This window comes from Ovis aries, chromosome 1 (genome assembly GCF_016772045.2).
Source record: "Ovis aries strain OAR_USU_Benz2616 breed Rambouillet chromosome 1, ARS-UI_Ramb_v3.0, whole genome shotgun sequence".
Classification (NCBI taxonomy): Eukaryota; Metazoa; Chordata; class Mammalia; order Artiodactyla; family Bovidae; genus Ovis; species Ovis aries.
This window is the reverse complement of record NC_056054.1, coordinates 98,881,193-98,907,876: the sequence shown is the minus strand read 5'-3', so window position 1 is coordinate 98,907,876 and position 26,684 is coordinate 98,881,193. Positions and strand designations below refer to the sequence as shown.

Below are 26,684 nucleotides of genomic sequence, written 5' to 3'. Positions count from 1 at the left end.
AAAACAAACCCATCAATATGAGTATTCATCTTGCATGGGTCTCTAGAATGAGACCTGAAGACTTTATATCACTCCCTGGGCTGGTCTTTGGTATATTCATGCAAGACAACTATACACCTTTGTCGGTGCCCAACTGAATCCTGGGCTGAGCCCTGGAGCTCTCAGCAGGATGCCAGACTCCTTGGCATCATCAGTAATAAGCCAGGGATTCCCCCACCTTGTGATATTCACAGTTTCAAGATGAAGAGTGGGGATGTGATCCCTGAGCTGCAGCCTCACCTTCTCATGCTGTGTGTTAAGGTTGTTGTTGGGTGACTTGAGCTCTAACCTGCAACTCATGTCCCTGGTAGGAGTAGATTCTGACCTTCACACAGGTGTCTCCCAAACTTCTGGCTTTGACTTCTTGAGTATCACACTTTTCAGATGTTTCAATAGCAGTCCAAACTCAACAGGTCCCAAGTGAACCCATTGTCTTTCCCTCACAACTTTCTGTGCTTATCTGTCTGTGCTTTTCATTTCTTAAACGATTTTTCCACATTCCTATTTTTTATCCTTTGAAGTTTTCTTTTAATTTCCTCCCCCTCCATTACCCCTACATTCCATCAACAGCCAAGGCCAGATAAATCTAACTGATTTCTTCCCTGTCCTCTCATTGCCATTATTACAAGTCTTCTTTTCTTCTCATCAGGACATCCTGTGCTCATAGAGAGTTCTGTATACATTCTTTTTTTTTAGGAATTTGTTTTCTTATATAATTTACTTGGCTACACTGGGTCTTGGTTGCAGCAGGCAGAATCCCTATTTCCCTGACCAGGGATTGAACACATGCTGCCTGCATTGGGAATGCAGTCAGTCACTGGACCACCAAGCACATTCCTATAAATTAACTTCGGAATCTCTTCATTTTCCAACTCCTCTTTTGAATCACTGCCAGAACAATGTTTTAAAAACCTGTCTCTGGTCACTCATTACTTACAATCTTTAATATATCACAACTGCCTATCAGATAGTGGCAAGATATATCAGACATAGGTCAGACATAGCAGTCTGTGACTGAATGTCCTCCAAACTTTGTCTCTAATCCTTTCTATGTATATTAATTACCTGCTGCTGCATAACAAATTATTCCAAAACTTAGTGGCTTAAAACAGTACATATTTATTATCTAATAGTTTCTATGGGTCTGGAATCTGGGTATGATGTAAATGGGTCCTTCAGTTCAAGGCATCTCAGAGTCTGCAGTCAAGGCATCAGCTGGGACCACAACCATCTCGAGGTTTGCCTGGGAAGGAGCTGCTTCCAAGCTCACCCGGTGGTGGTTGGCAGGTTTCAGTTCCTTGTGGACTATTGAGCTGAGGGCCTCCGTTCTTCACTGGCTGTAGGTCAGAAGCTACCCTCAGTTCCTCATAAATTGCACTGTTCCATTGGACAGCTCATAACATGGTAGCTGGTTTCATTATTGAGAGGGAGGTAAGAGGGGGAGATGATGAACATGATGGAAGTCAGCCCAGTCTTTTATAGTCTATTGCGTGGTGGGGGCAGGGAGAGATTTCACAGGGAGGGAGTGGCTATTAGGAGGTCATCACTGGGAGCCGTTTCAGAAGTTTCCTACTCTACCAGGCTTCTTGACTCCTCCGTCCACTTGATGCCCTGGGTTCTGGCCCACATCTTGTGCTGGCTCTGACCTGAATACCTCCGCTCTTTTATACCCCTAGGCCTTTACTTAGGCCATTCCTTCCACCTCAATGCCCTCTCCACCTCCATGGCTATCTATGAATCCTTAGGTGCATGTGTGCATGCTCACGCTAAGTCGCTTCAGTTGTGTCTGACTCTTTGCAACCCCATGGACTGTAAGCCACCAGGCTCCTCTGTCCATGGGTCTCCAGGCAAGAATACTGGAATGGGTTGTCATTCCCTCCTCCAGGGGATCTTCCCAACGCAGGGATGGAACCTGTGTCTCTTACGTCTCCTGCATTGGCAGGTGGGTTATTTACCACTAGCGCCACCTGAACAGCCAAAAGTGAAAGTGTTAGTCGCTTGTTGTTTTTTGTTTAGTCATTCAGTTGTGTCCAGTGCTTTGGATGCCATGGACTATAGCTGCCAGGCTCCTCTGTCCATGGAATTCCCCAGGCAAGAATACTGAATTGGGTAGCCATTCCTTTCTCCCGGGGATCTTCCTGACCCAGGGATTGAATGGGGATCTCCTGCATTGCGGGCAGATTTTTTTACCATCTGAGCTACTGGAGAAACTTTGATTCAAATGCCACTATTCCTGTACCAGGTCTGGAATAGATCTTCTGCTCTGGAGTCCTGGGGCACACCCAGGGACATATCTGTATATTGGCTGTTATCACATTCTGCTCTGTGGGGGACTGGTTTGTATAAGTGTACTCCCCAACTCTCAGTAGGCTGAGTTCTTTGAGTATGGAATTATGTCTTAGTCAACTTTTTAATCTTGGCCCTAGCACAGTTCCTGAAACACAGTCAACAGTCAAACATTTGTTGAATTGCAAACAATGATGAGGCCTGAGAGCCCAGGTTCTGTGCAGACGGAATGCTGTTAATAGCAGTGGCAGGGGAAAGACACCCCATGCTTCGCAAATAGCCCTTCAGGGCTGATGAAGCAGCTGCCTTGCTGTGACTCCAGGGATTAGTCAGGGACCTGGAGCATCTGTAGGGACTGCGGGCTGCTGGGGACTAGAAGCCACTGATATCTGATCCTATATAGGAACTCGGAAAGAGTAGAGTCAGGTTGTCTTATTATTCCATTTAAAGAAACTCTCCTCATGACCCCAACAATGCCAATGGCCTAGAAATCAAGGAGGACAGGAGCTAATATTACTTACCCCCTAAATTTTGCTAGTATTTAGTACTCAGAAAATCCCCTATAGAGTGATTACTATATGTTCATTTTAAAGATTAAAAAATCAAAATTCAGAGAGGAATAGTAACTCAGTGGAACTTAGTAAACAGTGATTCAAATTCAAATGTGACCACAAAGAGTGTGCTCCTTTATGACAGCATAATTCTGCCAATATCTACTGAGTAAGTAGTTTGTGCAAATCTCTGTGGTAGAATATTGAAGATTTCAAAACATATAAGCATGGATCATATCTTTCAAAGGGCTCTAAGATAGAGTTGAGTTTGGATGAGTTGATTGGTGCAGGGTAACTGAATTTAATTCAAGATGGTGGACAGTCCCATATAGCGACATAGATGCAAACATACATCACCCACACCCCCCCACACACACACAGACACACACACACACACACACAGACACACACAGACACACACACACACACTTGTCCTATATGTAATAGGGAAAATAGCTTTAAAATGATTGATGGCAACTGGGAAGACTGAGGAAGTTTCTTGGAGGAGATGAACAGTAAAAAAAAAGGTAAGATTCTGAGTTTAAGAAAGAAATCTCATGTTTCATGCTACGCCTCCCTGCCTAATCCTGAGCAACATATATACTATTGACATCTATTGATGTGCTTAGGTGTGACAAGAATTAGAATCCAGATTTGCTTGGTAATATACATGAATTCAGAGTTGTTAAACCTAAATCAGGAAATACTGAATTTGTAATCAAAAGGATAAATTAGAGTAAATTTTTTCTAAACATATTAGATTCACTAAAGCTAACTTCCTGAGTGATTAAATGAACTGCAAGGGCTGTGAGCAGTAAAATGCTGTTTATTTGTGAAATACTAGAAGAATGGTCAATCAATATTCCTGTCTTTTCATTTGTGCTGCTGCGCAGTTAATTTTGTGAACCTAAATACGGGACTTTATATTTATCTTGAATATATTTCATCTTGTTATCCTGGGGAGATCATTTTGGATCCTGACTCTGTCAATTTCTGTGTTTTCTGTTCTCAGCTTCATTGCGCTGTACATTGATAAACATATTCTTGTGTTTTCATCCGGTTTATTATTAAAAACTTTGAGGGAGTCAGGGCTGAGGCCAGCGGGTGGAGGCCGGCAACATGGGTCTGCTATGTCTGCGTACAGCCATCTCCTACAGTGGTTGGTGGAGCTCGGCAGGGACACCACCGGTAGGCAAGTGACACCCTTGGCTCCCTCCAGCCAGAGTGGTCAGAGGAACAAAAACAATCAGCCTCTGGAACAATAAGAACTCATCTGAGTCTGCCTTTTCTAATTGCTTTCATATTGATTATCTCATTTGGGCTTCACAAACACCTCATGAAAGAAGCTGTAAAAATGTTGAATTTTCAGAGAACTCTGATGAAATCAAGACTGTCAGAAGTACCTTCATGTGGCTGTAAGGGGAGCTGGATCTCAAATCCTCTTCTGACTCCAAGACCTGTGACTTTTTCTTTAACTTGCCTGATAATAATAGCCATTTTCATCAAGGGTGAAAACATTTTTTTTCCCTCTTATTGTCACTCACCACACGGGTAAGGAAGGACTGGCTAGTTGTGTCTCCCCACTAGACTCTGTGCTGCATGAGGGCAGGGACCAGGCTCTTCTGTTCATAGCTGCATCCTTTGTGCCTAGATGGTGGTCAGCACAGTGTACATGCTCAATGAATATGTTTCTAACAAGTAAATACATGAGTAAATACAAACTATCAATCATAATGTAATTGTTAATAACAGCAATCTTTATCTTATCTAGCAGAGTTAAGGTTTAAAATTGCTCCCTTCCACTAAGCACTGAGTAAATACAGCAATATGGCTACACCCTGATCTCTTAATAAAGAACTCAAGACACTTTCTAAGTACACTCTGTTTATCCTCACATGCACCTTGACAATAGGTATGGGTTAGAGGTGTTATCATCATATCACCCACAAGAATAGAGAGATTCTTTATCTCACCCAAGACTGCACAGACGTTTTCAGAGCAGCTGTTAATAGATTTTATGTTTTTTATCTTCAGTCTGTTGCTGAGGCTGCTAAATCCTACTAAAGCTATCAGGCACCAGAGCCTTATGCAGCTTTTCAAGGGTCTACAGTGCTCCCAAGTTAATTCATGGAAATGGCTGCAAGACTGTGCAAAAACAGCTGGTTACCTCTCAGCAGAATTAGCTGTAACCAGTTTAGTCACTTGCTGAGAGAGAGCAGGAAATCTCATGCAAAAGTCAGCAACATTCCTCATCGTGTAATATAGCAAGTAAATCTATTTCTGAGCAGACCCAGGTGCCTGGCTGGTTTAAGAAGATTCAAGGGCAGACAGAGATCTGTGGTCTAAAGAATGGGAGAGATTGTTAGAGCCAGATCTGGGTCTTTGATTTGGTGACTCTGGTACAGACGGGCCAAATATTTTGAGAATGGAGAGAATGATTTGTCAGTGAAGTTAGAGCAGAAATGTGGACAGATGGAAAATGTTGAGCCCCACTCAGGCAGCTGCTGTTGTGCTGACAATAGCAGCTCCTTTCCCCAGTCTGAGATGAGCAGCAAACTCTTGCTCTCTAATCCCACGGGTCAGTGATGCCCTGCAAGGCAGAGATGGAGGACAGTTTGCCCAGGGGAAACCAGACCATAGCTTATTTTTCAATAGTATATTTGGAAAAAATTATGGAAGTTCCAGAAAAGCTATAGAGAGGAAGTAACTATTTTTCCTTAACCCTTTGAGAATAGGGTTACCAATCTGATTCTCTGTTACTCTGAAAAATTTGGTGTGTATTTCCTATAAATAATGACATCCTTCCATGTACAAGGAACAAATCAGTGAACAAAATACAATAAACAAAATCAGGAAATTAACCTCAAAGCATAATTACTATCAGACCCCATTTAAAGTTTGTCAAGGGTTGCAATAATCTTTACAGCGGAAGGATCCAGCGCAAACTCATGTTGTATGTCAAATCTCTTTGGTTAGCTTCGATTTGGAATGATTCTGTAATCTTTCTTCGACACCTCTTTGACACTTTAGAAAATTATAGCTCAGTTATGTTACAGACTGTCTCTTCATTTAGGCTGTTTCCCCAGACTAGATTAAGGGTATGCATCATTGGAAGGGTTGATGCAGAAGCTGAAGCTCCAATACTCTGGCAGTGAAAACAGCTGACTCATTGGAAAAGACCCTGTTGTTGCGAAAGATTGAGGGCAGGAGGAGAAGGGGACGACAGAGGATGAGATGGTTGGATGGCATCATCAACTCAATGCATGTGAGTTTGAGCGGATTCTGGGAGATGGTGAAGGACAGGAAAGCATGGCATGCTGCAGCGCATGGGGTCTTGAAGAGTCAGACATGACTTAGTGACTGAACAGAACAAAAATGCATCTTTGGAAGGAATAGGACAGAAGTGATTTTATGTTCTTCCTAGTGCATCGTACCAGGTGGTACCAAATTTCATTTTTTGGTTACTGATGCTAACTTTGTTTGCTTTATTAAAAATAATGTTTCCCAAGCTCTTTAGTCTCAAGTTACTTATTTCTTCACTGTAATTAATAAATATTTTGAGTGGGAAAAATGAAACTATGTAACTATTCCTCAACAAACTTCCAATTTATTCATTTACTGTTTTACATCTGTAAGGATTTACTGCTTCTTTCCTAATTTATTCAATGAATTATAATCCTTTTCTATCATTATTTATTCTGACATTCATATTGTCCTCAGTTTGACCACTAAAAGCCTCTTCAAGTTGCATTTGTGTGGTTTTTACATATCTCTATCATTTTTGAGTACTTCGTTGTCTCTGGTAAAAGAAAGAGATGTTATAGGCTGATCTTATATTTTCCCTACCCCAGTTTTAAACTCACACATTTCTGTAAAGAGCCCTAGCTCCTTTAAGTGGAGAATGATATTTAGAAGCCAGGATCTGGGCAATATATGTGCTTATTACTATGGGATGTTGCTGCTCCCAAGACCCCTCCTCAGTGGACAGAGCTAAGAAATAGATGTATGTTTATATACACACGCTCAACTGTATAACTGTACATATTGCAAATTATACCTCTAATGCCAATCCAACATCACAGAGTTTATTTTAATTTTTTTCTATATTTGTAATTCTGTTTTTTGATGATGGGAAATCTGGCTCCCACTGTCTATAACATATTTAATTACTTGATCAATACCTCTGTGTGAAGCCAGTATTCCATCTCCATGGCCATCCCCTCACCTGCAAAGATACCCATCTCACTCTACTTTGGCTCTTCACACAAGGTTTGGAAGAGGGTACCAAGCCTGGAAGGAGACTGAGAAAACTATGCAGCTACAAATGTGTGCTACCTTTCATGAAAAAGAAAGGATGACTCAGAGTCCAAAAATTGAAAAGCTATAGAGGATTTAATCCCATGTCTTGAAACCTAATCAAGGAAGCCTAACATTTGCCTAGCTTAAAGTCAGAACTGTGATGAACCAGGGATTCTTTTTTTTTTTTTTTTCTTAACCTTCTATTTTCCTTTTTTATGGGCCAGAATGTCTATATCTATCATCCCATGACTGTCCCACTATTGTATGTTGGGAGTGAATTATCTGTCTCTTTAGTTTCACAAGTCCTTAAATGGAGAGTAATTGTGTCCTAGAAGTGGTACTTGATTGGTTATACCCAACATCTTCATTAGTGCCTGATTTGAATGATGAGATTTTGGACTTTAAGGTGATGAGATGGTGAGATTTAGATTTGGATTATGAGATTTTGTTGATGATGTATTGAGATGAAAATTGTGGAATGGTGTATTAGTCAACCAGGGCTGCTATAACGAAGTGCCATTGACTGGGTGGCTTAAACAACAGAAATTAATTTTCTCATAATTCTGGAGGTTAGAAGTCCAAGATCAAAGTTCAGCAGGGTTAGTTTCTCCTGAGGTCCTTTCTCTTGGCTTGGTCTTCACATGGTCTTCCCCTATATATGTCTATTCCCAGATTTCCTCTTCTAATAAAGGAACCAGTCATATTGCCTTAGTGCCCATCCTAATGACCCCATTTTAACTCAGCTACTTCTTTAAATGGAGAAGGAAATGGCAACCCACTCCAGTACTCCTGCTTGGAGAATTCCATGGATGGAGGAGCCTGGTAGGGTACGGTCCATGGGTTTGCAAAGAGTTGGACACAACTGAGCAACTTCACTTTCTCTCTATAGTTCCTTTTGGAGAAGGAAATTCTAACCCATTCCAGAGTTCTTGCCTGGAGAATCCCATGGACAGGGGGGCCTGGTGGGCTACAGTCACTGGGGTTGCAAAGAGTCAGACACGACTAAGCAACTAACACACACACATACACATACACACTTCTTTAAAGACCTTATATCCAAATACATTCATAATTCTGAGATACTGGGGGTGGGTAGGACTTCAACATATAAATTTTAGAGGGACACAGTTCAGCCCATACCAGATGGGCTATTTTGTGTGTGGGAGGGACATGAAGCATTGGGGACTCAGCTGACCACGGTAGGCAGAATTCTAGGATGGTTGCCAAGATTCCTGCCCCCCTGGGATATACACCCTTTATAATCCTTTCCCCTTGGTGTGACTGGGAACTATGAATATGATAGGGTAGTCACTGTTGTGATTACCTTTTATTTTATAAGGCTCCATTTTAACACACTGGAGGGGATTAGCTTTTCTTTCCAGCCTTAAAGAAATAAGTGGCCAGGTTGTGCAAGAGCCACAAGGCCGGGGAGGACCTCTAGGAGCTGAAATTAGCCCCCAATGACACCCAGCAAGAAAGCAAGGACCTCAGTCCTACAGCCACAAGGAACCAAACTCTGCCAGCAACCATATGAGCTTGGAAGGAAAAGCAAACGTTCCATAATGAAATGCAACCCAGCTGACACTTTGATTGCAGTCCTGAGCAGGGAACACCACTAAGCCATGCCTGAACCCCTGGCCCACAGGAACTGGATGATAATAAATGCATGAGGTTTTAGATGAAGTCTGTGGTAATGTTACATGGCAATTTTTCAGAAAACTAATATACCCTCTGCAGTTGCAAATCCTTGTTTGCTGTTGGCTATCACTCTCTACACTTGCTACACTTCCCAAGATCTAACCAACACTCGACTTCTACCAACAAACAAACATGCAAACAAACAGTTTTTGCAATGAGTATTGGGATTAATTAAGTGTCCATTAAGCTCACTTCTGCTTCTGGGGAATCTCTAGGCTTGGATTTCATGGAAGGAGCCAGCAGCTGATACCAGTTTGTTATCCTGTCTCCATAGTACCCAGATATGCATTTGAAGAAGATCCCCCTTGATTCTACATGGTGAGTGAATTGGCAAGACCAGCTGCAGGACAGCAGTTAGGAGCCTGCTGTAGAAGGCCAGGTGAGAGATGACAGTGACTTGACTAGGTGATGGCGTGGAATCTGGGGAGAAGGGCTTGGATTTGAGAAAAGGCAGTAGAAGTCACTCTCAACCTCAGTGCCCAGAGATAACCAGTGTTAATATCAATATTAACCATGTTTATATTTTGGTGCATTTTCTTTTGTCTTTCTTTTCTAAATGTGTATATATGTAATACTTTGTTTTTAAAGTGATGGGATGACATTGTTTATAATTTTGTATACTGATAATTACCCTTATCTTGTGGTCAATTATCTGAAGAATTCAATATTGTTTTAAAATATTATATTTAATAAGTCCTTGTCTTTTTCGTGGTCCCTGCTGCATGTGGGCTCAGTCACTCAGTCAGACTCTTTTTGACCCCATGGACTGTAGCCTGCCAGGCTCCTCTGCCCATGGGATTTCCTAGGCAAGAATATTGGAGTGGCTTGCCATTTCCTCCTCCAGGGGATCTTCCTGATTTAGGGATCTAATCCAGGCCTCCTGCATTAGCATATGGATTCTTTATCATTAATGCCACCTGGGAAGCCCTCATGGTCCCTGGGGCCATACTAAAACATATTAATGGAAAATACCTAGAAGAATTCAGGAGAGAAAAATGGAGTGAATGATGCTGAGAGCTAGGAGGAGCATACACCCATAGATGTCCCTGGATTATCTGACTATGAGAGAGGGTAAGAGTTGATACCATCTGTATTGAGCTTAAAGTTGGCAGCTGTGGTTTGGGAATACTGGAGTGGGTTGCCATGCCATCTTCCCAACCCAGGGATCAAACCCGTGTCTCCTGTGGCTCCTGCATTGCAAGTGGATTCTTTACTGTTGTGCTACCAGGGAAGCCCATTACAACTATTCTGTGCTGTGCTGTGCTGTGCTTAGTCACTCAGTCATGTTTGATTCTTTGAGACCCCATGAACGTAACCCGCCAGGCTCCTCTGTCCATGGCGAGTCTCTAGGCAAGAATACTGGAGTGGGTTGCCATTCCCTCCTCCTGGGGATCTTCCCAACCCAGAGATCGAACCTAGGTCTCGTGCATTGCAGGTGGATTCTTCACCATCTGAGCCACCAGGGAAGCCCAAGAATACCGGAGTGGGTAGCCTATCCCTTCTCCAGGGGATCTTCCCAACCCAGAAATCAAACCAGGGTCTCCTGCATCGCAGGCAGATTTTTTACCATAATGCCATTTTTCGACCCTGTGGACTGCAGCACACCAGGCCTCCTTGTCCTTCACCATCTCCCAGAGCTTGCTCAAACTCATGTCCATTGAGTTGGTGATGCCATCCAACCATCTCATCCCCTACTGCCCCCTTCTCCTGCCTTCAATCTTTCCCAGCATCAGGGTCTTTTCTAATAAGTCAGCTCTTTGCATCAGGTGGCCAAAGTATTGGAACTTCAGCTTCAGTATCAGTCCTTCCAATGAATATTCAGGACTGATTTCCTTTAGGATGGACTAGTTTGATCACCTTGCAGTTCAAGGGACTCTCATGAGAGTCTTCTCTAACACCACAGTTCAAAAGCATCAATTCTTCAGCACTCAGCTTTCTTTATAGTCCAACTCTCATATCTGTACATGACTACTGGAAAAACCATAGCTTTTGCTTTCTTGCATACAGGGTTATTGTTATCATATTTCTAAATTCCATATATATGTGTTAATATACTGTATTTAGAACAGACTTTTGGACTCTGTGGGAGAGGGAGAGGGTGGGATGATTTGGGAGAATGGCATTGAAACATGTATAATATCATGTAAGAAATGAATCACCAGTCTAGGTTCGATGCAGGATACAGGATGTTTGGGGCTGGTGCACTGGGATGACCCAGAGAGATGGTATGGAGAGGGAGGTGGGAGGGGTGTTCAGGATTGGGAACTCATGTACACCCGTGGCGGATTCATGTTGATGTATGGCAAAACCAATACAGTATTGTAAAGTAAAATAAAGTAAAATTAAAAAACAAAAAAACCATAGCTTTGACTAGACAGACATCTGTCAGCAAAGTAATGTCTCTGCTTTTAATATGCTGTCGAGGTTGGTCATAGCTCTTCTTCTGAGGAGCAAACATCTTTTAATTTCATGGCTGCAGTCACCATCTGCAGTGATTTTGGAGTCCAAGAAAAAATAAAGTCTGTCACTCTTTCCATTGTTTCCCCATCTATTTGCCATGAAGGGATAGGACCAGATGCCATGATCTTAGTTTTCTGAATGGTGAGTTTTAAGCCAGCTTTCACTCTACTCTTTCACCTTCATCAAGAGGCTCTTTAGTTCCTCTTCATATTCTACCGTAAGGGTGGTGTCATCTGCATATCTGAGGTTATTGGTATTTCTCCAGGCAATCTTGATTCCAGGTTGTGCCTCATCCAGCCTGGCATTTTGCCTACTGTCCTACAGTTCTACTGGGTGCTTAATGTGATCTGGAGTAGATAAGGGTAAATTTTCAAATAGTCTTTTTTAATATATATCTAATTTTATTTATTTGCTTTTGGCTGTGCTGGATCTTCACTGCTGCAAGAGCTTTTCTCTAGTCACAGCGAGGGGAGGTTACTCTTGGTTGCGGTGTGCAGGCTTCTCATTGTGGTGGCTTCTTTTATTGCGGTTCCTGGGCTCTACAGCACAGGCTCAATAGTTGTGGTTCATGGGCTTAGTTACTCTGTGGCATGTGGGATCTTCCAGGACCCTAGTTCGGATCTATGTCTCTGGCATTGTCAGGCAGATTATTTACCACTGAGCTACCAGGGAAGCAAGAACAAGTTGGATAGTAGGAGAGCAATTGGCTGTTGAAATATTTTTTAAAAATTAAGTCCACTAAACAACAAATCAACTATCCTTCAAGAATCTATACATTCTACTCAGGTCCCACTAACTTCCCTGCAATCCTCTTCTCAGAACTTGCTTTCTGGTTTCTAGAAGTCCTTACATAGATTACACAATACACACACACATACACAAAACCTCCCGCCGCTGCACCCGCCCCTCTCCCATGAGTGCAGGGCAAGGCAAGTGGTCAAGTTAGTGGAGACTTATCTTTGGTCTCGTCTAACAAGTCTCTCCTCCCACTTTGCATTCCCCAAACCTATCTCCACTCTTCACCTTCCCCTACCAGGGACAAAGCGGGGTCTTTTTCCCACACACACTTGGAAAGTTGTCAAATAATTTAAGCCAAGGTGTTTGCTGATAACAAATGTGCTACAGCTGATAAGGAAAGTGTTAGCTGATAGGCTTAACATCCTAGAAATATTTGCATTTTCATAGGGGCCTTCTGAAAGGAGAAGCTGTCTGGGGCCTCAAGGAAAGAAGTCACGTGTTGGGCTGGCGTTGGGGGCTTGAAATTTGGGGGCAGAACTCCCTAATATAGTCTCAGACCACGTTTTCCACCCACCTGCAGTGTCCCTTTCAGATAAATGCCTGACTGCCCCTAGATGGACAGGCAGATACCCCACTGGCCCAGACAGACAGACTCCTGCTCTGCCCTCTGTCCTGCTTTCCTCCTGGTCTCCTTGGGAGCTTTGGGAAGAATGGTGAGAGTGGGAGGCTTGGGAGGGCTTGTTTCACCCCAAATTGGGAGATGTGCTGTTAGAAGATTATTTCTTTTATTGGCTGCATACGTATAGGAGAAACAGTTTTCTATAAAGACTGTGATTTGAAATGAGCTACTTAAATGAGCTAGACTAGCAAATGGCTCAGACAGTAAAGAAACCACCTGCAATGTGGGAGACCTGGGTTCGATCCCTGAATTGGAATCCTGGAGGAGGGCATGGCAACCCACTCCAGTATTCTTGCCTGGAGAATCCCAATGGACAGAGGAGCCTGGCGGGTTACAGTCCATGGGGTTGCAAAGAGTCGGACACGACTGAGTGACTAAGCACCCACACTTAAACAAGTTGGACTAGCAAATTCCACTTCTTACTGCACTGTTGAATATGTACATCTCCAAACTGGCAAAAGATTACATACAATTTAGTGTCGTAAAATAACAATTGATCTTGTACCTTTCCTGTGTTCTGTTGGTATAGGCTCTAAATACTCTTCCATGGGAAGAATTTACTTTTATTCTGAGATTCTTTCCTATCCTTTAAAACATCCTTCTTTTCCATGTTTGGTATTTTTCCTATGTTTGGTATTATTTCCAATCCTCTTTCTTGTGTTTCATATTATTAATATTTCTATCTTAGAAATGATTTTCTCATTTGTCACAAAATTGGCAACTCTATGTCAGTTCCCAAATTTTAAAAAAGTTACTGATTTATGAAATCCAAGGGTTGAGAACATAAAACTGAGAGTCAGAACAACCTGCATTCTATTTTGGATTGATCTTGTGCAAATGGTTTGATCTGTGTAGGCCTCGGTTTCCTCATCTGTGAAAAGGGAATAATTCTAGTAGTTACCTCAGAGGGTCGTTTGAGGACTGCAGGAGATGGCATGCAGGTGCTGGGTTGAAACGATGGCTCCGGGCAGGATTATGAGACTATCCTGGGATGGGACTGGGTGCTTATCAGCCCAAGCAGTGGTGTGTGACCTTGCATTCTTGTTTATGCTTGGAGTCAGCCTCTTTGGAGGGAGCCTTTCCCCAACTAACAGTAATTCTTCCCCTAACATCTGATGACCATAGATATCTCTTGCTCTCTCTCTCTTTTTTATTGTGGACTATTTTAAAAATCTTTATTGACTCTGTTCCAACATTGCTTCTGTTTTATGTTTTAGCTTTTTGGCCATGAGGCATGTGGGATCTTAGCTCCCCGAAAGGCAGAGTGTTAGTCGCTCCGTTGCATCTGACTCGTTGTGACCCCACGTGCTGTAGCCCGACAGGTTCCTCTGTCGGTGGGATTCTCCAGGCAAGAATACTGGAGTGGGTTGCCATGCCTTTCTCAGGATCATCCAGACCCAGGGATTGAACCTGGGTCTCCTGCATTGCTGGCAGATTCTTTACCGTCTGAGCCACCAGGGAAGCCCATTAGCTTAAGGGTTTGAAACCTCACCCCCTGTGTTGGAAGGCAACAAAGTCTTAACCATTGGACTGCCAGGGAAGTCCCCTGTAGTGGTATCTTGACTGTAGAATTACCTGACACTAGTCTTTCCTTAGTTGTAGATAGTGGGAGTAAACGGAACATACTCTTCAGCGAATTATGATTTTTCACTCTTAAGAGTTTAAAATTTACTTTAAATGTTCAATAAGACATATTTTTATTATTCAAAAAACTAGAGATTTAGTATTAGCAATTTTATTACCCCATTATGGTTTTTTAAACTCAGAATAACCTGGAAATATTATTGCTATTTTATGGTTATGAAAGAGGAGCCAGGAGAGATTAAATGGCTTTTTCAGAGCCTCTAGTTAGTAGGCTGAAGAGCTAAGGTTGGATCCTAGATCTGTCTGACTCTGAAAAACATGCTGTAGGGACTTCCCTGGTGGTCCAGTGGCTAACACTCTGTACTCCCAATGCAGGGGGCTGGGTTCAATTCCTGGTCAGAGAACTAGATCCCATGTGCTGTAACTAAGAGTTTGCATGCCTCAACTAAAGATCCCACATGAAGATGGAAGATTTCAAGTGTTGCAACTAAGACCTGGCAAAAAAAAAAAAAAATACAAATAATAACAAACCATGCTGTAACTATACTGTGCTGCTGCATGGCAGAGAGAAAGCATCTGCTGTCTATTTCAGTGGAAATTTTGGAGCTAGGACTCTCTTTATCACCTTGCTTGGTGAGATGAAAGTAAAATAATCCATTCAGCCTTCTAACTAAATCCTTTTCCCACTCTGAGTGCTAAAGAACAAGCTTTGTCACTTAATAGCTGGGTGATTTTGAATAAATTACATATCCTCTCTGAACTTCAGCTTCTTTTCCCTATAAAGTAGGAATAGTAACTCCTGCTTCTCTCTCTAGGTTATTGTATGCGAAGATAGCTTGTTAAGTGCCATAAAGAGTTGAGATTTTCTTTTGGTGGTGGATCCCCATGATTTCCTAGCTGACTTCTCTTTCATGGATCTGTTTTATTGATTAGAAAGTCGCTTGAAAGGCTATTCCTTTTATATTTCTAATTAATTGGTTTCTACTTTACCTCTAATTGTCCACTTTCTTCAACTTCCCCTTTCTACACCCCTCCCCATGCCGCCCCCCTACCCGCTGGCCCAGTTAGGCTGTCTTTCCATTACATTCTGCTGAGTACTCAGGGAGCAGAAGTTTCTCAATAGGCCATCATGGACTTCCCAGGTGGCACTAATGGTAAAGAACCCCCCCTGCCAAAGCAAGAGACTTAGATGTGTGTTCGATCCTTGGGTTGGGAAGATCCCCTGGAGGATGGCATGGCTACCCACTCCAATATTCTTGCCTAAAGAATCCCAGAGATTCTGGTGAGCTATAGTCCATAGGGTTGCAAAGAGCTGGACATGACTGGGTGACTTAGCAGAGCACAGCACAGAAGTTTTTCAAGTGCCTGGTATTTTGGTCCATTTCATACTCTCTGCCCCATCCTGCCCCTGTCCTTGGCTTTTGGTTAGTTGTGCTTAAATAATCTCCAGGGCTCTAGGGCATTACTGGATTTTAAAGTTCCGCCTTCTAGTATTTTTCTTAACACTGCTGTTTTCTTATAAACCCGTTTTCCAGGCAAGACAGGTGATTGCATGTGCAAACAGTGAGGAACAGTGGTTCCCGACCTTGGAAGGTGGCGTGCTGGAATAGGTGATGTCAGTGGTGTCAGAAATGTCACAGCATTCAATGGGCTTCAGTCCTCCTTCTAAATGGGCTTCAGTGTTCTAAGTCTGCATTTGGAATCAAAAACATGGAGACATGCTCTCCTCAAGATGGTCCTCTTCTAAGTGTTAAAGATATTCTCAAGCTACCACTCTCCTTTCCCGGAGGAGTGACTGTGCCCAGGTAGGCATTGAGGAAGTGTCAGAAAGGAGACACAGTCTTGACCAGCAGGGCTATTGGGGACAATACTCACAGATGACAGAGCAACAGCTAAGGAGAGGCCTTCGTCCTCACTGGGCTTCTTCACACCCCACTCCCAAAGGGGTCAGTGTCAACTTGCGCCAACCCTAGGCTTCTGGAGGCCTCATAAAAATAAAAATGAATTCCTCCTTTTCCTCCTCAAATAAAAGTCAATCTCAAAACAGCACTTACATCAGTTCATATCTAATCTCCAGTATGTACTAGGGACAATCTTGTCTAAGAACAACTCCCTGCATAGAGCCTGGTGTCTCAGAGCTCCCATTACAGCCTTGCATTCACCCCAGAGAGACCCTTGGCCTGTGTGGGCCTCACACTCCTGCACCCTGTCCCCAGGGCACCCCAGGGAGTCAGGCTGGAGGAGGAAAGCAGTTGCTCCCTGGATCCCTGCAGAGAGAAGGAAGACTTTTCCCATTTGACTTCTCCTAAGCTCTGGCCCTGGAGAAGGAACAGGCAACTCACCCCAGCAATCTTGCCTGAGAAATCCTATGGACAGAGGAGCCTGGCGGGCTACAATCCATGGGGTCGTAAAGAGTCGGACACAACTTAGCAACTAAATGACAACAACAAGCAGCTCTGGCCCAAGCACCGCCCTTACTACATCATCTCCCTGGACTGAGCTGGAAGCATCTCTCCAGAGGCTGTGTGGTATGAGGAACATGTCTTCTATCTCTCGAGAAGGCTCAGTCCACTGTATTAGTTTTCCAGGGCCGCCATAACAAAGTACCGACAACTGGGTGGCTTAAAGCACAAGAGTTTATTCTCAAATAACAGAAGTCTTTTTATTTTTATTTTAATCTTTTGGCCGCACCATGTGGCATGTCCATGATCAGGGACTGAACCCTCAATCTCTGCAGTGGAAGCGTGGAGTCCTAATTACTGGATCAGCATGGAAATCCCTCAAACAACGGAAGTTTATTCTTAGCTTTGGAGGCTTAAAATCTGAGATCAAGATACTGGCAGCATTGGTTCCTTCTGATGGTGTGAGGGAGAATCTGCCTGTGCTCTAGCTCTGGCAGTATTTGGTGATCCTTGGCGTCCCTGGTGGCTCAGACAGTAAAGAATCTGTCTGCAGTGTAGGAGACCCGGGTTCAATTCCTGGGTTGGGAAGATTCCCTTGGAAAGAGAATGGCAGCTCACTCCAGTATGCTTGTGTGGAGAATTCCATGGACAGAGGAGCCTGGTGGGCTACAGTCCATGGGGTCACAAAGAGCCAGATGCAACTGAAGTGACTAACACACTGGCTTCTTTGTCACCCAGTTTTTGCCTTCAACATCACATGGCATTCTCCGTGTCTGTATCTTTGTCTAAATTTCCTCTCTTTATAAGGACACAGTCACACTGGATTAGGGCCCATCCTGCTGATCTCATCTTCACTTGATCATCTACAAAGATTCTATTTCCAAATAAGGTCACTTTCACAGGTACCAGAGGGTAGGACTTCAACATCTCTTTTGGGGGGTGGGGGGGAAGTGACACAATTGAGCACATAACAGCTACCTACCTCAGATCACTTAGTTTCTCTTCAAAATTCCTTGCTATTTCCACCCTCTGGCTCCTCCTTGGTGCCAGAGAAGTCTCCCTCTTCCTGTCCCAGGCTGGCTCCTACCCTGGTTCTCCTAATTCCATCCTATTTAACCTCCTCCGAGACCTCCTAAGTTGGTCAGTCTGTCCTGGGCCCCTCTTTAGGATCTCCCAGGTTATAAATTTATTAGGTTTTGTATCTGCTTCCATTGGCCCGGCCATTGCTGTTTTATGTTCTTGGGTTTGTTTTTTCTCCTTCACAACCTGCTTCCATTTTCCTATCACTCCCTTTCACCCCCCTAAAGTTGCTCTGTAGAAAGAGCTCTTGTAGGGACTTCCCTGGTGGCGTGGTGGATAAGAATCTACCTGCCAGTGCAGGGGACACAAGTTTGATCTCTGGTCCAGGAAAATTTCACATGCCTTGGGATAAATAAACCCAAGAGCCACAACTGCTCTGCAACAAGGGAAGCCACCATAACGAGAAGCCCGGGCACTGCAACTAGAGAAGGCTTGTGCAGCAACAGAGACCCAGGGCAGCCAAAAATAAATTCATAAATATATAAATAAATAGATAAAGAAACAGCCCTTGTAGGTGCAGGAGAGCCTGGTAGCCAAGACTGTAGATTTTGGAGTCAGACTTCTGGGTTTCAAGTCCTGGCTCCCTTAACCTCTTTCATCTGCAGTTTTGTTCCTCTGTAAGTGTGCATAATGACACAATGACAGCATCTACTATATGGGGCATTGTGGGGATTAAGTGGGGAAATACATGTGTTACCTTAGCACAGCTCCTGGTATACAAGTGAAGTCTCAGTTATGTGCTAGCACTTAAATTTCTGTTGATTTTGACTATTTCTTTTGCTGTGAAGATGAAAATTGTGCTTAGTTGCCCAGAAGTGTCTGACTCTTTGGGACCTCATGGACTGTAACCTGCCAGGCTCCTCTGTTCATGGGATTCTCCAGGCAAGAATACTGGAGTGAATAGCCATTCCTTTCTCCAAGAGGTCTTCCCAACCTAGGGATTGAACCTGCATCTCTTGACAGCGGTAGATTGCATTGACAGGTGGATTCTTATTGACTGTACCACCAGGGAAGTCCCAGTCCCCAATATCTTTCTATCCCTCTGTGGCCCTTAACACAATCTGTCCTATATTCCCTAGTAGGAGAGAGGACAGAGACATTCCTGTCTCATTTTTATATCTCCTGTAGGACTTCCCTGGTGGCTCAGTGGTTAAAAAAAAAAAAAAAAAAAAAACCCACCTGCCAATGCAGGAGACAAAAGAGACATGGGTTCGATTCCTGGGTTGGGAAGATCCCCTGGAGGAGGGCATGGCAACCCACTCCAGTATTCTTGCCTGGAGAATCCCATGGACAGAAGAGCTACAGTCCATGGGGTCACAAACAGTCAGATACTACTGAAGTGACTTAGCATGCACGTACCCTCTAAATCAGCGCTTCATATCCATAAATTCACACAATTATTAGGACTCTTGTGCTGACTTGAAGAGTACTCAACTTTCCACATCAAGCTTCTTTTTCAAAAGGACTTCATCAGCTAAGAGAGAAAGAGCAAATGTGAATGAAGGCTGAAGTGAAGCATAAAAGCAGATCTTTCCCCTGCCTGTCACCATCCATATGACTCTGAGTCTGGGCCTGGGCTGGAAATGAGAACACAGAGAATCAGACTGTGGGGAAAGAGTGGCCCCCTAAGCTGGGTCATGGCCCCCTCAAGCTTCCTTCTTCTCCGGCAGCACCAGGCTTCCTCCTTGTCATCTTGCTGCCTTACTCACTAACTCAGAATCCCCAGACATGCAGCAACCTCTTTGTTCTGTTGGCCAGAGTTAATCAAGAACAGAGAGGCTTTCAAAGTGATGACTTTGTTCACAGAGACCTGTGGAATGCAAAGGACTTTCTTCTTCCATTTTCAGAACAAACAGCTGAAGGTCAGGAATTTGGCTCCCCCCACCCCCAAGTTCCGGATAGTCTTCCCTTTCCTCCCCCTGGCATCTCACCTCCAGGCCCCTCTACCCCACAAGTGCACTATCATATGACTGTACCCCTAGGGAGCTGCAATTTAATCTACAACCTGTTTCTCCAAGGAGATGGCTTTTCTGGAGCACATTTTTGGGAGACCATAGATGTTTTAGGTGTGATCATCCAGCATTCCTCGTTCTGCCCGTGACCAGCCACTCTATTAAAGCATCCTTGTGTTTCCATCAGCAGTCTCTTTGTAAACTTGTTATCTCTAGCTGCACTAGTAACTCTTCCCTCACTATCACGATTTCTCAATCCTAGTTTACCCCAAATCACTCGTGTGTTTAGAGGCCACTGCTCTGGGCATGCACATGGCTTGCTTGTGCACGTTCAGGTGCACAGCCGCCCCTGCTGTGTCATGGGAACAATCCCAACACTCCGTGCACTCCACATACTCTCAAATTAACCAAGTCTTTTTAGCCACCTGTAAAGCTGAGTTCTGTTTCTGCTGCAAATATTTTCAGAAACTAAGGGGACACTTTGTAGAGTATTTCAAGTTCACAAGAAACATTTGTAAATGAATCAAGGTATTCTTTATATCCTTATCATTCGGATTAATCTGATTTTAGCACATCAAACAGAAAGGCAGTATCTCTCCTGTGCACTAGAATTAATCCAAATTTCATGTAAGTGGAACAAATATCTAGAGATTTTGTTTTCTCACCTGACTTCAGTAATATGATATCAGTAATTCCCAGGAACCCTGGGGACAGCTGGTGTAATAGTCACCTTTCGAAAGTGGTTGGTCAACTACCACCATACCCAATAACATGCATGAATTTCCTGGACAAAATGTTGAGAGAAAGAGGCCAGGTCAAAAAAATAAAATACTATATGATCTCATGTTTTAAAGTAAAAAAATAGGAATAACAAATCTATTATGCTAGATGTCAGGGTAGTGGCTGCTATGGGGAGGTAGTGACTGATACGAGATGTGGGAGGTGCCGTGGATGCTGGTAATATTTCTTGAACAGGTTATGTTCACTGTATGAAATTTTATTGTGCTCTACATTTGTGATTTGAGTACTGGGCTTCCCTGGTGGCTCAGAGGTTAAAGCATCTGCCTGCAATGTGGGAGACCTGGGTTCGATCCCTGGGTTGGGAAGATCCCCTGGAGAATGAAATGGCACCCCACTCCAGTATTCTTGCCTGGTGAATCCCATGGATGGAGGAGCCTGGTGGGCTACAGTCCATGGGGTTGCAAAGAGTCGGACACGATTGAGCGACTTTACTTCACTTCTGTATATGTGCTATATATTTTTTTTAAAAGGGAGGGTTTGTCGAGGTTCTGGATGTTGGTTGTGCTTGGGAGCAGTGTGAGGTGAGAGCAATACCTTACTGCAGCACTAAGTTATCAACTTTAATGACTTTTGAAAGTGGCAACTCCCTTATAATTCCCTCAAACGGGCATAGAAGGGCAAGTAAAAGGACACGGTATAGTGAAAGTGAAGTTGCTCAGTCGTGTCCGACTCTTTGCAACCCCATGGACTGTAGACTATCAGGCTTCTCCGTCCATGGGATTTTCCTGGCAAGAGTGCTGGAGTGGATTGCCATTTCCTTCTCCAGGGGATCTTCCTGACCCAGGAATCAAACCTGGGCCTCCCACATTGGAGGCAGACGCTTTACCGTGGGAGCCCAGGGCTGGCCAAAAAACTCTCAGGTTTTCCTGTAAGATCTTACGGAGAAACTCAAATGAACTTTTTTGGCCAACTCAATGAAATTTAAGGAGTTCCAGGAATTGTAGTGAGCATTCCTTATGTTCTTAGATATCTACTTCTGAATCCTAAAATAAGGGACCAAGGTGAGAAAGACAATTCTCCCATTAGGAGAGCCAAAGAGAGGAAGGTAGTCTTCTTTTAGCTCCCTGGGCTGGGACATGGCTATGGCCAGGCTGTGGTCCAGGCTTGGCCAATGGCTGCTTTGGGCTCTTTGGGGCCAGTTGGAAATGCTTAAGGCAGCAGAGGCAGAGATTCAGATACCTAGGGATTCAGTGTTGAGTTTCCAGTAGAAGCAAGAGTCCATCAGCAGTGGGGCCCGCCACAACTTTCTAGAGAATTTGTTTTTGTTGCTTGATCTAAATGAGTTCTAGGGTACCTACCCTTTCTTCAATTATGTCTGACTTTCAAGCCTCCTTGTTGGTTGAGGATAATACCTGATACCCTTTCTAAATAACTTTTCTGATGAAAGTAATCAGAGTAAATTTCTGTTATTTATCTTCAAAAATCTTGACTAGTACAAAAGCTCCCCGGCAAAAGATATTTCCAATTCTGCTTGCATTTCTTTACCCCAATTGTGTCATATGGCTTCTAATTCACTAACTAGAGATTATTTAGGGTTAACTATGCTCCGTTTCAAAAATACCAGCATATTTTCAGGGTAAATTAATCATTCATACTTCATTCCAAATCTAGCTGCTTGGTCCCTTACTTCTATCTAAGATCAGTACTTTAATAGGAGGAAGGAGGGAAGGGCTCAGGAAGTGTGTCATTTTGGAAAGTGGAGCATTTCAGAGAAGGCAAGAATGAGATAAGATATTAAGATGGAGATCCTTGGGAGGTCAGAGGGTCTCATGAGGTCACAAGATTCAAATGGGGTGAGGCAAAGAGGACACTGTGAAATAGGAAAGAGCTCAGAGCAGTGTATTAAAGAACCAGAGAAAAATTTTACAGTTTAACTTTAGGCTGGTCTTTTTCATTTAAGTATTTTTTGTTTTGTTTTTTGTTAGGATAAGGAATTCGGAGCTCTAGCCTGTTAGAGTTCTGGGAGTGATTATAGGTGATTTATCATGTTATTGCAACTCCTAGTTTATGTACAGACACCATCAGGAGAAACAGTGTGGGTTCAGGATCCACCCTGCCAGACTAATCTTTGTAAAACAACAGGAGTTTGCTCAGAACCAGTTATGCCAGACTAAGCTCATTTCCTTTGTTGATGGGGTTACCGGGCTGGTGGGTTTCAGCAGGATATAGACCCAAGAGCCCAGGGCAGTTAAGTGGATTTGTAATTGGTTGAACAATCACACACAAAGACTCATGATTAATGAACCTGTGTCAACTTTAAGGGAGGTCTCTAGTCATTTGCTGCAGGGTCTCAGTCAACGTTTTATTAATGACTTGGATGGTTTCACAGAACATACTGATCAAATTTGCTGAGAGGGTTAGTGACTGTGTTGGATGATAAGATCAGGATTCAGAAAGCTCTCAGCAGAGGAAAGGATGTCCCAGATATAACAAGATGGGATTTGATAGGGATAAATGGGAAGCTTACACTTAGTCCTAAAGAGCCAATTATATTGTGGAGAGGCTGGAGGTGACTCAGCCTAACAGAGACCTGTTGAGAGAGACACCCTGAAGCAGGGGCGGGACATGTCTGAGTGGGCACCACTGCCCACGTCACAGCTGGGGAGTGTGGCTCCTTCTGGGTGCTGCCTCTGAGAGCAACAGGGACAAAGTGAAATGCATTCAGAGGTGGGGGTCCGAAGCCATTTTGTAGGCAAGACAGCAGCTGAAGGATGTCTAGCCTGGAGACAAGAGGGCTTGGGGTCAGGCCAACCTTTTTTAATTATTTGTAGGCTGGTAGAGTTGAAGGTGAATTAGGTATCTATTGGTGGTCTCAAAGGGTAAAACACAGAACTGTGGGTGGGAGCTGCAGCTTCCACCTAAATTATAAAACTTTAGAAAACTTCCCCACAATTAAGGAAGAAGGAAGGCCTAGTAGTAAGCCCACAGGCTTAGGAGTTAGGGCTGGGCTTGACTTTCTCAAATATGCCACTTATTAGCTGTAGCTTTGGGCAAGTTTATTTTGCTTTTGAATTTTTATGAGGATTAACTGAGATGTGATGGCACCTATGTGTGGTGTGCTACACCCAGAAACTCAATAAATGAGAGCCCTTTTTAAGATGGCTGATAGTTGTTTAAAAGTTGAATGAGTGGTCTCAGATGGGAGTGAATTTCAGTACAGATGAAATGATGGAGAGGGGATTTTATGTTTCATGTGGTGGTGGTGCGGAGCTTGGTTAGTAGGGCCTCTTTAATTCTGATGTCTCTTGTACAAAGTGAAGTGGGTGTCCCAGTAGATGAGGGAACAAGTGCTATGGCTCATATCTGTATTTTATTTTCTTTCTTCCCAGAATAGCTAGGTTTTGTGATTTACAATGCCCAAGAAGTTGTTTTTATCCCCCCTCAAATTATGCACACTTAAAACTTGACCTACAGATCAGATATAAAGTGTAATTCACAATCTTAATAATAGCTTCTCTTTATTGAGGCTGGATTGTAGGATAGTCAATTTGTAAAACATCTTTCATATATCTTTATGGTGACATAAGAATATTATATAATAAATAACATTTAATATGACATAGGAACATTGTATAATAAATATTATATAACATTTTAATATAATAATGTGGGAATATCCTATAATAAATGTCACAGGAACATTGAGAGGGAAGCAATTAATTCTAACTAGAGGATTAGAAAAGGCTTCTTGGAGAAAGCGACATTTGAGTTGGGTCTTAAAGAATGAGTAAAACTAATTGATGGATGTCAATGGGGGAAAGGCCTTCCAGGCTGGGAAATGGTTTAAACAAAAGCACAGAAGTAATTAGTGGAGCTAATGAGCCATCTTCCCAAGGCAGACTCTGCCTTGCCATCACTGATGGTGTATGTTAACCTGAAAGTACACAAAAGGTTTTGTAGTCAATGACTTGTTACCATTGCCCCCATACTGAGGTTATTTTTTTTGTTTTGTTGTTAAAATAGATGGAATGCCTATAATACCTATAGTCTTCCCAGGTGACCCTAGTGGTAAAGAACCTGTCTGCCAAAGCAGAGGATATAAGGGACATGGGTTCGATCCCTGGGATTGGGAAGATCCCCTGGAGGAGGGCATGGCAGCGCACTCTAGTATTCTTGCCTGGAGAACACCATGGGCAGAGGAGCCTGATGGTCTACAGCCCACAGGGTCACAAAGAGTCAGACATGACTAACGCGACTGAGCATGCACGCACGCACAATGCACATGCAGAGCCCTGAGGTCTGAGGCAGAAGACTTAGGGCAAGGTAGGGAAGGAGGTTACTTTGCCATCTGCACAGCAGGAAATGATCTCTGATCTTACACTGATGTGGGCCTTCTCCACCTTCCTGGGAGACGTTTCTGTGGCTTTGAGAAGGCCATTTCTGGCTGGGTTAAATCCACGACCTGGAAGGGGCTCTATGGATGGGAATCCATTGACACTCAGATCTGGAGGTCTGTCACTGATTTTTCATGTATTACTTCATCCACTGGACATGACTGGAAAGATGAGAGTGACTAGGGGCCAATGTCAGGTCACGGGAAACAAGACCCAAAGCCAGGGTGACTTTCCTATAAATGGAAGGAAAAAGATACCCCCCCCCCCTCTTTAATCTGTTTGTTCCCAGAAAACTAGGCCTTCTGGGAGCAACTATACCTATCTCTTAGACCAGCCTTAGGACAGGACCACAAGTGGTAAGAGTGGGGTTAGTGATGACTTCAGAATTTGCATATTAGAAATTGGTGGCACTTAGGGCTTCCCAGGTGGTGCAAGTTGTAAAGAATCTGCCTGCCAATGCAGGAGACTCAAGAGATTCGGGTTCAATCCCTGGGTCAGGAAGATCCCCTGGAGTAGAAAATGGCAACCTACTCCAGTACTCTTGCTGGAAAATTCCCTGGATAGAGGAGCCTGGCAAGCTACAGTCCTTGGGGTAGCTGAGTCAGACATCGCGCGCACACACACACACACACACACACACACAGAGGGACAGAAATCAGTTTGGAGGGGATGATAGGATTCTTTTTTAAAAAAACCTTTTTATTTTGTACTACATTATAGCCAATTAACAAACAATGTTGTGACAGTTTCAGGTGAACAGTGAAGGGATTCAGCCATATATATACATGTATCCATTCTTCCCCAAACTCCTCTCCCATCCAGGATGGCACATTTTTTATTGTTCAGTCACTCAGTCATGTCCAACTCTTTGTGACCCCCATGGACTGCAGCACACCAGGCTTCGCTGCCCTTCACCATCTCCCAGAGCTTGCTCAAACTCATGTCCATTGAGTCAGTGATGCCATCCAACCATCTCATCCTCTGTCGTCCCCTTCTCCTCCTACCTACAATCTTTCCCAGCATCAGGGTCTTTTCCAATGAGTTGGCTCTTCCTAGATGCCGCATGGCCTTCCAATGAGGCTGCCGCATAGGTGTTAGGATTCTTGTCTTGAAACTGCTTTTGCATAGAAAGCACTGTTTTAATTTAGATTGTATAGCACAAACCATTAAATAAAGTGATACTTTTAAAAATACATTTTATTTAAGAGTAAGAAAATGACCATGGTCCACCTCAATGGAAGAGGTGCTGACAGAGATAAAAAGAATTGGAGTTTAAGTCATCCCTTTGTGGATGGGCCATATAGAACCTGAGGCAGAGCACTGATGCCTGGGATTGTTCCTGGGCTTTAGCCCCAGACCAAAATGGGATTCAGGGATAGGACTGCAGTGTCTTTGGTGGAGAAAATGTTTAGACCTCTTTGGAGAACTGGGAAACCAGAATGGAACTCAATCAGAAGCCCAGTTGAAGAGAAGTTGTATCGTAGGTAATGACTCAGGAGCCCGGGAGTCAGCCCCACTACAGCTTATCTAAGTCAGAGTATTAGTCCCATTCCACCGCCCAGCATTTATTGAGCATGCACTTTTTATTAGATGTAGGGAACTAAACAGGTTGCCACAGATAGACATATTAAGATCTTGACCTTAAAGTGCTGCAGCTTTAGGGAGATAGTGATCAAAACTAACTCTAAGATTGAGGTGGGAGTCAAGAACTAGGGAGGTGAGAGCAAGAAGCTGAGATTGTTTAGATCAAGAGTGGTAACAGCCACCATTTATTGGTCACT

General features: G+C 43.5%; 1 long non-coding RNA gene across 1 annotated transcript in view; it reads left to right on the top strand.

Annotated features, from left to right (window-relative positions):
* Positions 1-26,684, top strand: part of LOC132659531 (uncharacterized) — a 53,405-nt gene that overhangs the window by 19,557 nt on the left and 7,164 nt on the right. Inside the window, exon 2 of the long non-coding RNA XR_009600063.1 lies at positions 9,089-9,252. This is a non-coding gene — a long non-coding RNA (uncharacterized LOC132659531). The remainder of the gene's footprint in view (positions 1-9,088; positions 9,253-26,684) is intronic.